The sequence below is a fragment of the Chroicocephalus ridibundus genome, chromosome 6 (genome assembly GCF_963924245.1).
Source record: "Chroicocephalus ridibundus chromosome 6, bChrRid1.1, whole genome shotgun sequence".
Classification (NCBI taxonomy): Eukaryota; Metazoa; Chordata; class Aves; order Charadriiformes; family Laridae; genus Chroicocephalus; species Chroicocephalus ridibundus.
The window spans coordinates 31,072,150-31,084,853 of record NC_086289.1 but is presented as its reverse complement, the minus strand read 5'-3'; the positions used below and the strand labels follow the sequence as shown (position 1 = coordinate 31,084,853).

At 44.1% G+C, this 12,704-nt stretch overlaps 1 protein-coding gene across 2 annotated transcripts in view; it reads right to left on the bottom strand.

Moving 5' to 3' along the window:
- Positions 1 to 8,303, bottom strand: part of WAPL (WAPL cohesin release factor) — a 160,231-nt gene extending 151,928 nt beyond the window's left edge. The window contains exon 1 of one of the 2 annotated variants that reach the window (XM_063339144.1): positions 8,165 to 8,303. The gene's annotated coding sequence lies outside the window, so the exon portion shown is untranslated. The remainder of the gene's footprint in view (positions 1 to 8,164) is intronic. The other variant, XM_063339145.1, reaches the window with a different exon arrangement.
- Positions 8,304 to 12,704: the final 4,401 nt, after the last annotated feature.

Below are 12,704 nucleotides of genomic sequence, written 5' to 3'. Positions count from 1 at the left end.
ATTACTCAAAATATCAGTTGATTTGACAAGTCAAGAGGACACCATAATGTTTCTGTTTCAACATGTGAAAAAGAAAAAACCTGTCTTTCTCTGATTCCTCCCTCCAAGAGCTAGTGGCTTGGTTCTACTTAAGAAACATTGGTTCCAGCAGATTTATTTGACTTCAGTTATAATTTGACTGTTATTTTACTTGATCTCAATTTGCAAGATCTCATCAAAAGAAAAAAGCTCATCACAGAGCACACATTTCATTGGAACTTTCATTCCAGTCCCTCTACAACTAATATCTAACTTGTAAAGGAAAGGGCTGAGGAACAAAATAAAATAAATGGAATACGGAATAAGACATTCCTGTTGTCTTGTCTTGGAGCTCTGTTCTTGTTAACTCGTGCGTTTCTCTAAACAAGGGGGAATTGAATCAGGTTACTCACATAACAGGATCCTGAATTTGTATCTCACTTGTCCTCCCCTAGGCCACTGAAACTCACTTGGAAAGCTTGGCTGACCCTAAACAAACTTTTTATTACTGAAATTGCAAATAAAGCTACATATTAAATTCATTTGTTTATTTTATTTATTGTGATTGAACAGAGGTAGACAAGAACATTTTTTGACATTGTGTGCCTTTCTCTACCAGTCCTTCATTCTGCTTACTGCATGAAAACTTTGTGCAAGTGCAAATTACATAGCTGTTTTGTCAGTTCCCATCTTATGAGTTGGACATTTCACATCTGACCATCAAGACATTCTTGATCTTCCTTCCTCTCAACTGAGAAACAATATTCCTACACACCTTTCAAATAAGAAAAAAATTACCACTTGGGAGAATCAAGCTGAGTCAGCTAGCACACTCAACGTTACATGTTACAGTTCCTCCCTTATTCCCAGCAGAACCAAAAACACTAAGAAAGGAATGGAAGAATGTGTGAATGAAAACCGAAATTACTTCGGTTAAACCATTATTAAATAGCCAAGTCCTCATCTGAAGCAGTTCTGTCACTGTATTTTGTTGGAGCATTTGGCTACAGTCTCCTGACTAATGTTGAGTAGCGAATGTTTGCTTTTGCACATATTCCCTTGTGTAGATTTATGTAACTGGCAGGAGACTGTTAGCATAAATGTATTAAATGAAAACTGTTGTGCTTAAGTTTCAGTCTAGTTTGTTCTATTTCCTTTTTAACAGACATACTGCTACAATATTAGCTTACTCTAGATTATCTGTTCAGGTGATGGTGTTAAACAAATTTACTTTAGCTTGAAGAGCCAGGAAAAGTTCTGTGGGATGTTGAAAGTTTGGGAACTGAGATGCTACCCTTAGAAAAAAACATACACCAGCAGGCATTCTCCAGTGGCTGCCACGTTTATTATCTTTACCATTACCTGCAATCATTATCTTTACCTGCAACTACAAAGTGGCCAAAGCATTAGTTGTAGGCCACTGTGAGAAAAGCTGCTGAGCCAGATCACATGTTCTATTGACAGTTAAATGAAAGATTCTCAGAAAAGTGTAGGTCATTTTGCTCCTCCTTTACTGCTTTGATGCAGTGAATATATCAGCAGCAGAGCAAAATATCTGTTAATTCTGTTTTGTTAAAGCAGGTGAGCTGGGCAGTCTTTCTTCTTTTGGATAATCTAGAGGTCATATATCCCTTTGTAAATACCTCTTTTAAAAGGCTCTGGGAATGCTTTTTATCTCATTTTAATGTTCAAATAATTTTTTAGTGCTCAAGGAAAAGTAGTGCTTGAGTGCTTCCCTTATTTGGAAGACCCAACTGGCACACAGTATTCTCAGCTAGTCTTCAGATGTCACAATTAAAATTGTTTCAATAAATCAATAGGTTCGACTGAACAAATCATCAGATCAAGGCGCCAAGTAATCAAACTGAACAAGACAGATACTTAGCTGACACTACTTTGTGGTAAGTATCAAAGATAATCAGTTCTGAGCCAGAGTATGGCATTAACTCCCTCTGTGACCTTGACAATTCAATTTACTGCCGTGCCCAAGTTTATCTGTAAATGGGCATACCATTTACTCTTGGAGTGCTGCAAGGCAAAATTATGAAGGTTTTGCATAAAGGCTGCAAACTCTAACACATACTCAAACAGAGGATTAACAGTGACAGTTTTAAGAAAGATGCAATGATGGATTAATCAGCCTTCAACTGAGAGATGCACAGAGATATCGACTGAAACAGGTGGGAAGAGATTCACAATACCTTTCCCTTCATACAAATAGCATGCATTTACAACTGAATACCTGCAGTTGAACAGTGAGCTAGAATTAAAAGGCCAACATTTATTTAGACAAACTAACTGAAAATAGATCAAGTTTAAACTTAAAGAGAATTCCAGCTTTTCTTTCTCTCTAAAATCACAGCACAAGACTTGTGGATACTGTGTAGTCAACACTGACATTTTTAGGCTGGACTGGCTCCAAGTATGAAAGCAGCCTGGGTTGTGAATCAAGCTGCGTTGCTGGGGTTCATTCTGCTGACAGTCCATCTTGAATTACCTCCTGCCATAACTCCATTTCTACACTGTATGAGGAATGCTATGCTAATAATGCAGCACAGGAAAATGACAGGAACAGTCCAAGGAGGTTACCTTTGACAGCCTCCTTTTTGATGTTTGAGCAAAACTCTAGAGTTGCAATTTACAATGTTTTATTGAACTCTATGTAACAGCTTGAGGTTTTGATTGTTTTGTTTGCTCTTGTATGTGGGCAACATTAGGAGCTTTGCAAAACTGGTAAGATAAGACTGAAAATGGGAATGATGAATGCCTGTCTTACAAGGGTAAAATTACCAAAGCAGTATCACTCTGAAAATATGATTCTCATCTGAGCTGTGCTGCTGTATTTTCCTAGGATTTTCTGTAAAGGTTCTGCAAAATAAAATAATTTTGAAGATCCGAAATATTAGATTCTTTTGGCAGTATTTTTGCCAATGCCAGAAATTAAGTTACAATCCCACGTGAATCAGACTGTTAATTGGACACATCTATAGTCCTAATTTTAAAGAAATTCCTTCCAGTCTTTTATCAGAAGGCAAGTGAAAATCGTGAGCTGTTTTGCAAATTGCTCATTCATTCACTAATGGCAGAAGGAACAGATCACCAAAGCTCCTGCCCCCTTACATAGCACATACAAAGGACAGTGAAAGTCAGAACTGCTAAGCAATAACCAATCACAAATGGAAAGGCCTCATTTACTGCTGTTATAGTTTGGGTAAATGACAGTGCAAATGCACCCCAGATCCTCTAAAAGTTAGCACTTCTGTCTGAACAAGTCACATCAAAGTCACCACAGAGAAATAACACCTACACAGCCCATCAAAACCAAAGGAGTATCTTGTCATTGGTCATAATCGAGTAGAGGCTCCCAGAAAGCCGCACTTAGCACTAGTTTATTTCTGAACTCGGAACTGTAACCTCTTCATCTGGGCAGGGAATGAGATCAGGTATCAAAAGCATTATCCCGGAAGAAAGCACACCTGTATTTTGTGCTGCAGTATATTTATTTACTTTACATGTCAATTTTCCTAACGTCATCATTGGTGAGGAACCCCTCAGTAGCAGAGGACGCCAGCCTTGTTGGGCAGCGACCATTCTTTTACCATGGTTTTACCAGCAACCATTCCATCCATGATGATTGTACCTTCAGTTTACAGTTACTGCAACTAAAATGTGCAGATGGCTTACCAAAATGCCTCATACCCCTAATGAAATAATATTGCAGAAATTTATGAAAAATGAGGGGGTTATTTATGACAAAAACAATCTTTCTGTGACTGATCTGAGGCTGAACAGCTAATGCAACAGTTGGGGAGATCAGATTGTGATTAGTAGAAAGGACAAAAGACTTGCAGAAGGACTTGCGGAAAACCCAGAATTAGCCCTTGACAGAACGAATTTCCCAAGAAAGGAAATTGCCCAGGCTGGAATGAAACTCATGGGTCAGAAGCAAATCACACGGAGCGAGTCACAGAGAAAAAGGGACAGCTAAATCTACTAGTAAGCTACTTTCCAGAAAGCAAATAGGATTGTTTGCACAGGATGGCCTGGCCAGAGTAGTCTCAGCTTCCTAAGTCTTCAGCTTTCTATACTAAGTGGTGATCCTGAAGGCATTTCACAGAACTGTTCCAAGGCCATTGGAAGGTCAGCAATGTATTTTTGAAATATTATTTAAAATGCAAGTTTAATACTGTCACTGGTGCTTGCTAGAAAAAGAGAATAGAGAATTTTGTCCCTCCAAAAGACAGGCACAAGCTTCTGGGAACAAGTTTGTAGGCTCTTTTAGAGACTGCTGAGCTGGCAGAGCTCCCATACTTTCATATTCCCTAGCCTTGGGTGACTTAATGAGCAACACAAAAGATAGCAGGTACCACCCTGTTTCAAACAAAAACAAATTCTGAAGCAAAACTGATCTGCCACTTATCAGAACAGGATTATGGACCAATTTGCAGTCATCCTTGCTGATGTGTTTACCAGGGAGCAGAAAACCAGGTTGCTAAAGGCCTTGTAAAGGTTCAGGAATAAGCCCTTAAATCTAAATATGATTTTTTTCTATCATATGTAGAATGGAATAATCTAACAGATCATCACCCTATTAATACTAAAATAGATCTAATTTCCCTCCATCTGGGTCATGTTTTCCAGACCAAGTCATCAATTACACTACTTTACGAGGCTTGACCATCTGCAGGAGAACTTCCTGTGGTCATTTTGCCCCTTTTGTTATTTATAGAGGGCTTCTAAGAGACAGCAGAGTTGATGAGGAATTCAAAGGATGACAAAGAGCTACAGCTAACTTCAAGGAAAATAAAGCATGTATTTTCATCCTGAGATTCACTAACACAGATCCCACTGCAAAAAGCTTCTGACAATCAAAATTCCTACCCCTTAAACACACTACTGAGTGTCTGAGGAATGTTTTAAATGCACTTGCGTATACCATAAGATGAAACTAGTACAGAGCACACAGAAGTGCCTAGCCACATGCCACAGAAAGTCAAATCAGATTCTGCCCTCATTTATTCCCACCTAATCTTCCTAAAGACAATCAAATAGCCTTGATGCAAACAGGGTATGAACTTGCACAAGAGGGAGGCTTACAGCATGATCAATGCATTAAAGCTAAAAAATGAAATATCTCTTAAAGTTCTGAAGCTTTCTAGCAGAAGACGAAAAGATATTTACGTCTTTTGTTATACCAACTTCAGGATCAAATAATCACTTACTTGAAAAGCACCTCATTGCACGGTTACCCCCTGCAAATATCCATTATTTTCATTAATTGGTGGATACAGAAGTACATATCATCATCCCAGTTGGTTAACATCACCATTTGTAAATAAAGACATGCTAAGTTTAAATAAATTGGTTTTAGTAAATTTCTTACATTTTACCATACAATTTCACTGCTGCCTCAATACTAACAGCCAATGGTTCATAGTTCTGATAACTGTGTAATAAGAAGCAATTCTAAAAAAATACTTTGGTATTTCCATGGCTCGAGGCAGCAGTAGCCATAGCCATTTAAAAATCAATTTTCTAATTGCTTTCTTTATTAAAAGACAAATTGAGTATACTGCTGTCAGCATCAACACTTTTTTCCCTAATGAGATGTATAATTTTAGCTCTGAATGAATTTTGGAAAAAGTGATACCTAATATGCTGCTGAAAATTAAGTGATCTATAAAATTGACTCTGCACAATGCTATGGTATCCTTTTCTTCTTTCCACAGCAACTGTTCCTTTACTTTCTGTATTATCTTCTTTTTTTTTTTTTTAAATTGCAAAGATTTTGGGTTTATAATCCATGGTAAAACTGATCTGTTCTATTTGCATGTTGCCTTAGATCTGACAAACCTTTCATATAAACTGCACTGTCTTGTGGTAATTATTGATAACTTTAATCCTCTGTGAAAAGTAATGCATTCAGGCATTTGACAAGATGCAAAATGTCTCCTTTGGAGACATAAACTGACTCGTCAGTGGAACACTTTTGCAACTACCATTAAGTCACAATCCATATGAATATGAACTTTGGCCAAATATAAATACAGGAATAACTTAGATAACGATTTCCTGGACTGGTCTGTGCGGCCTGTGTATTGGACCAAAGGACTCCACTTAATATGCATCACAGTCAGTACTCAGGCACGGTGCACATATGACGAGAAACACGAAACCCCAACTGCAATCCTTTTAAGCCGGCTAGAGCTGCGCTGAGACTGTATTCAAAATGGTTGTTGTGTACTTCAGCGGTGCCATTGCTGGATTTATTCCCGCGCGCGACCCCTGAGACACTTTCGGGCGCTTTCATTCTCGAGTTTTGTTAACCCCTGCCATTCCAGACCCCGCGGACGGGGTGCGGGGGTGTCGGTCCCGCCTCCGCGCCCCGCAGAGGTCTCGGGAGCCGCCCCCGCCCCGCCCCGGCGCCTGTCCCTGGTGCTGACCGGGCCGCCGCGCCGGCCGCGGGGACGGGCCCGCCGGGCAGCCCCACGCACGGCCCCGCACACCGTCTGGCCCCGCCGCAGCCCCCCCTGCGCCCGGAGAAGGAGCCGAGCTCAGACCAGCTCCCGCCGCGGCCGGGGGCTTAGAATCATGGAATCGTCATGGTTGGAAAAGACCTTTAAGATCATCAAGTCCAACCACTAACCTAACACTGCCAAGTTACCACTAAACCATGACCCTCAGCACCACATCTACACGACTATTAAATACCTCAACCTCTTCCCTGGGCAGCCTGCTCCAACATTGACAACGCTTTCAGGGAAGAAATTTTTCCTAATATGCAATCTAAACCTCCCCTGGCACAACCTGAGGCCATTTCCTCTTGTCCTGTTGCCTGTTACTTAGGAGAAGAGACTGACTCCCACCTGGCTACAACCTCCTTTCAGGTAGATGCAGAGAGCGATAAGGTCTCCCCTCAGCTTCCTTTTCTCCAGACTAAGCAACCCCAGCTCCCTCAGCTGCTCCTCATACAACTTCTGCTCCAGACTCCTCACCAGCTTCGTTGACCTTCTCTGGACCCGCTCCAGCACCTCAATGTCTCTCTTGTAGTGAGGGGCCCAAAACTGGACACAGTATTCGAGGTGGGGCCTCACCAGTGCTGAGTACAGGGGGACGATCACTTCCCCACACTGTTCCTGATACAGGCCAGGATCCTGTTGGCCTTCTTGGCCACCTGGGCACACTGCTGCCTCATATTCAGCCAGCTGTCGACCAACACCCCCAGGTCCTTTTCCGCCAGGCAGCTCTCCAGCTACTCTTCCCCAAGCCTGTAGTGCAGCATAGGATTGCTGTGACCCAAGTGCAGGACCTGGCAGTTGGCTTTGTTGAACCTCATACCACTGACCTCGGCCCATCAATCCACCCTGTCCAGATCCCTCACTCCTGTGCAAATCCTAGGTGACTCAGGTGTGGCACCTCACAGGCTTAAGGGTTTCAATGCTTGGGAACAGGATTTTATTTTTTTTTTTAAACAAAGTCATAAAGCAGTGTCTCAGTCATTACACTGAGAAAACAACTGCCTTTCCAGAAGATACTTTTGGGAGAAGGCTACAAAAACTTCACACAGCACTGCTGAATGTAGGTAGCGGGTAGCTTTGATTGTGACAAAACTCAGCAGTCATATGCAGTTACCAGAAGGCTAAGTATCTTAAATTCCGGTGGGCAATTACATCTTCATTCCGTATTTTTTTTAAATTGTCTTCCAAGCCCTTTGTCTCCGCTCAGGCTCTCGTTTTCATTTTCCCACTCAATTAAAGCGACCATTACCTATCAATGCCAGTGAACCACCAGAGGGCAGGGGGAAAACCTTCACTTCTACTTGTCCTGAGGGGAAATCACCAATTTCACACCTGTTCCAGCGGTGAGTAAACGGCGGCGGGGTGCAGGCTACAGGCTGTCAAAGCATTAAAGCTCACTGCTTAAGAGCTTTGGCCGAGCTCAGGCCGGACACTGGTTTCCCGCCTGCCCCTCGGGGCCGTTGCCAGAGGAGGAGCCCAGTGCCCCTTGCGGGCAGTGCCGCTTTCCAGAACCTTCTGTGTCCCCCGCCGCCCCCGCCGCCGCCGCCGCCATGTCTCCCCTCGCCGCGGCCCTGAGGGCTCCCACACGCGTGTGGCCCTGCCGCCGCCCCCCCCCTCACCCCGGGTACCTGCTCCCCCGGCGCTCAGCCGAACCGCTCCCCACAGCTTTGTGTCCCCTTCCTGCTCTGCCACCAAGGCCGAGAGGCGACCTACGCTCAAAAAAAAAAAAACGGATTTTTTTTTTTAAGAAGTGTCGAGGCACGGCAGTTAACGGTTTCTCAGCGCTCGCGCCGCAACCGCCCGCGGCGGCGAAGCCCCTCGCGCTCCTCCTCGCCCGCACAGCGCCCCCTGGCGGCGGCCCCGCTGCCCGGCGGCCTCCCCTCAGCGCGGCGCCCAGTGGGCACCGGCGCCCCGGGCCCAGCGGAGGCGGCGGGAAGGGCCGCGGACGCTTTAAAAGCTCCACCTCGGAGCTGCCGCCTCTCCCGCTTCCCTCAGCTTCCCTCCCCCGGGGCGGCGGTGATGTCCGTGGGTGCGTGTGACCGCAAGCGCCGCCCGCTGAGGGCAGCTGCGGCTCCGGCGGGGGCGGGGACCGGGACCTCGGTCCGCTCGGGGGCTTGGCCGCGGCGGAGCGGCCGCCCCACGCCTAGCGACACCCACCCGCCGCGGCGCGACACGGTGAAGCGTGGCCGGAGGTAGCGGTGGCGAGTGGGCAAGGTGGGTGGCGCTGAGGGGAGGAGCGGCGCCCGTACCCAGCGAGGGGATGAGGCCTGTCAGGCGGAGAGAGCCGGGCCGGGGGCGGCGGGGGCCGCCCGGGTCTCTCAGCCTCCAGCGGCCGCGTAGAGGGAGCAGCAGGCGGGGGGGGGGTTAGGGCGTCAGCAGGGAGGCTAACGGGCAGGCGCCGTGCTAGCCAAAGGCGGCTGTAGGGCGAGAGCCGCTTGCTGTCTTTAAAAGTCTCCCTGCAGCTCCGAAAAGTTTCTCTAGTGGACAGCGTTGCCCAGTAAAGCCTTTACTGGGAAAGCAGAAACAAGTGGGTGAGTCGTTTGGCTGAACTCTAATTTCTGGGAGTTTGCTCAATTTAAGATTAAACCTTGCAGCCTTGTGTGCATATGGATTGGGGCACAGTGCTACCTCAGCGTGGTGTCGGGATCCTTGAGGGATCTGTGCAACCGAGAAACTACACTGACGGCGTGGGGTCCCTCTTCTAAGCCTCGCTGTACGTTCGTTGTGCTGTGCCAAGCCTCAGGCTCTCTGGAGGCAAGCCAACACCCTCGAGGTCCTGTGACAGTGATGCCACAGCTCGTTCCCTGGTCTATATGGACCTGACGATGATCTGCACATAGCCTCTTTAGCCATTTTCTCATGTGTGTTTGGGTTTTTTTCTCTTGCTGTTTTCCCCTGTAAGCCAAAACAGTCAATTAGGATCACCTGAAGCAAGGCACAAATTACAGTAGTGACAGGCTTGCTATAAACTTTCCTAGTTTCAGCCCAGGGTTGGGAAAGAATGATAAAAACAGAATGGCAACACGTTTTGTAGCCTTCTCTTTCTGGTTTGAGTACCTGTATTAGAAATTGAGCCCCGCATTTTGATCCAGTTGCTGCTGTTTACTCATTTTGTGACCTAAAGCTGGTAACTTAAGTGCTATGGCTACATATGTAAAAAGGAGATGGTAACAACAACAGGTGTTTAGATGTTCTTTACCTTAAAAAAAAAATGATATCTTGGCAAGGTAGGTGCCATAGGAGTATTGATATTACATGCTGCAGTGGGTGTCTTTAAAAACAATGACTGAAATGCTGGTAAGGTGAGAACTTAGTAACATGCACTTAAGTCTTTTTGTAATACGGGGGGGAAAAAAAGTCTTTGTAAACAGCCTGGACAGGTACCTTTTCCTCTTCCCTTCCCTCAGTAGCCTGTCTCTCCACAGGTGTGGTTTCCAGCCCTTCCCTCGGTAGCCTGTCTCTCCACATGTATGGTTTCCAGTTTAACATAATTACCAAAAGTCTTCAAATCTTTTAAAGATCAAGTCTGACTACACTATGGTGTATTTCCAGTCTTTTGTGTTTGTGAAAAGAGGTCACATCAGGAAAAAAAAGGCCATCTAGCAGAGAAAAAAGCGTGAAATGTCATTTTTCTGTAATGGTGAAAGTAGTCATGGCAAAGGGTCTATAGGTGAGGGTAAACAGCAAATTTGATTAATCGGTAAGGTGACACTGGCAGCAGCAAACAGCCAAACACGGAACAGTTTGAGTTGCATTTCTGAAGGCACTGCATTACAGAGAAGGGAGATAATATTCCACCATTATATTGCTCTAGCATATCTCCCCAGGAATACTATATTCTGTTGGGATCAACAAACCATGTTACTAGTAAGTTGCTGACAAAGCAGAGTTTGATGAAGCCAAGTGTGGTAGAAAATATAGGTTCTTAAGAAAGATCAAAATACTGGACTTAGGACAACTTGATAAAAGTACTAAGAGGAACTCTGAAATACAATGTTCTGTCAGAACTGAAGGATTTTGATTAAACGGGTGAAACAAAGCTGTACATGGAAGTACAAGTAGGATTAGCTCAACTTAGTTCAGAGCTCAGCAGTGAAGGAAAGGAGATATCAATGAGCTCTTTTGCATTGTAGAATAGTCTTGCTTTGGAAGGAATCTTGCACTTGTGGGGAAAATCCTTGGTCTTGGTAATTACTCATATTCAGTTTGACATTGGCAAGGTAGGAATTAAGAGCTAAAAAGCTTTTACGTCTCTAATGTGTCAGTTGCACTGATTAGCCAATATATAGTAAATATATGCTATTTTGCCCTGTGAATTGCAATGAAGGCCAGTCCCCAAATATAGCTGTTTTTTCCTCATCATTCCATGTGGAATATAATCAACATAGGGTTAATTCAAAATTTTGGAAAACTCCAGGATTGCATATCAGACATATGGTACAAAGCTTGAGGCTTTTCATGCAATTGTTTAGGTGAGTAGTTTCTTCACAAGCTCCTGACCCATTCTCCTCACTGTTCCGCTCTTCTGAAAGGTGTAGATAATCTTACTGGGGACAGTACAGGAATCCATGAGACAAAAAGGACATGTTTGTCATAAAGCTGAATACTGCCTTCCTGTACTGCCACTCCCTCAGGTGAAGGAAACTTAAACAAAGGCAGCCAGTATTTTTATCTGATTGCTTTTTAAAGGAATGTCCATCCAGTTTATTGAAGATCTTTTTATTAAAGAAGAAATGATAGTTTATTCCTCTGCAGGGCAAGTCCTTCACTCGCCTAAAGAAAAACATAAAAGATTGTTGAAACCATGACCTTGCATGTGTCTTTTTATATGCCAAAGATGCGTAGCCTATTGCAGATCAGAAGTCAAACTCTCAAGCAATCTATTTCTGAAATGCTTGGTGATACAAATGATACAACCTTGTTGCTGCAGTAAACAATAATGCAAGGCTCTTCTATGAACACATCTACCAATGCAACTAAAATATAACCAGTGAGTAATGTGGCCCGCTTAATGAAGTAGTAGCAACTTGAATAATTGGAATTTCCATTACTTGTTTCCTTCCACCTTAATTTAGCATTTACACTAGTGGTTTTTCTTTCATTCACTTAATGGCTATGCACTCCCAAGCATGCAGTTGTAGCTTTCCTAAAGACGGTTCACAACATGGTCTCCTAGCATATGTGAATTGTTTCCGCTAGTGTAACGTCTCTGACGCAGCTGTGGAAGGACAGCTCTGCTCAGGCTCCAAGGCATTTGCTGGAGGTGGCAGCACTCTCCTCTGCTGTAGAGCCTGGTACCCATCCAGCTTCCTCACAACTGTTCCCATCAGTCAGCTGGGGACAGCTCCGGGGGGGACCTGGTGAGCGCTGGACAGCTCTGTTATGATATCTGTAGAGAAAATGTCACCCTGCTCCTGGAATATGTTTTCTTTTTTTTTTTTTTCTTTAAATGTCACTCCTTACATCAGTGACCTCATCTGACTCAGCATAGCTTCTGTCTGAAGGGAGGGAACTATAGGCAAGTCATAAATTTTGACATAGCCGGAGACTGTAGGGAAGAAGGCACTCCAAGAGAAACAAAATACTGTTATTTGAGCAAACAAAAAAAAATGATTTTTGGAACAGTCTAACAGGCAGTTATGTAAAGCAACTAGAACCTAATCTGAACATCACAAGCTTCTGAAAAGAAGGGGATTGTCTATTATGTACACAGTTTATTTCATCCTCAGGTTTCCCAGAAGTTTTTGCTGAGGTTTGTGCTGGTAGCTATGATGGCACTGTACCTGCTTACCAGTCCGGTTCCTGGATTTGCTCTGTATTTTTGACATAGTGACAACACCCATGTCTCTCACCTTTGAAAATAGGACAGGGTTGAAATAGTCATCTGGGTGGATCACCAGCTTTCTTCTTTAGAGGCTGCTTGTATTAAAAGTCTGTAGAAGACAAGCGAAACCTGTGCTCTTACCATCCCTGGCAAATGAAGCTGTGACTACAGAATGAGCTTCTTTACTCTTCGCACTTCATTATTAGGCACAGAGCTTCCTACAAGCACAGGAGGGAAAGGACTTAGGGAGGCCTAGAAGAAGAAAACTGTGGAATATTTTTACTCCAAAATGAATCTGGTAGTGATAATGCAAGCACATGGAAGAGCTGTTGTCCTGTTGTGTT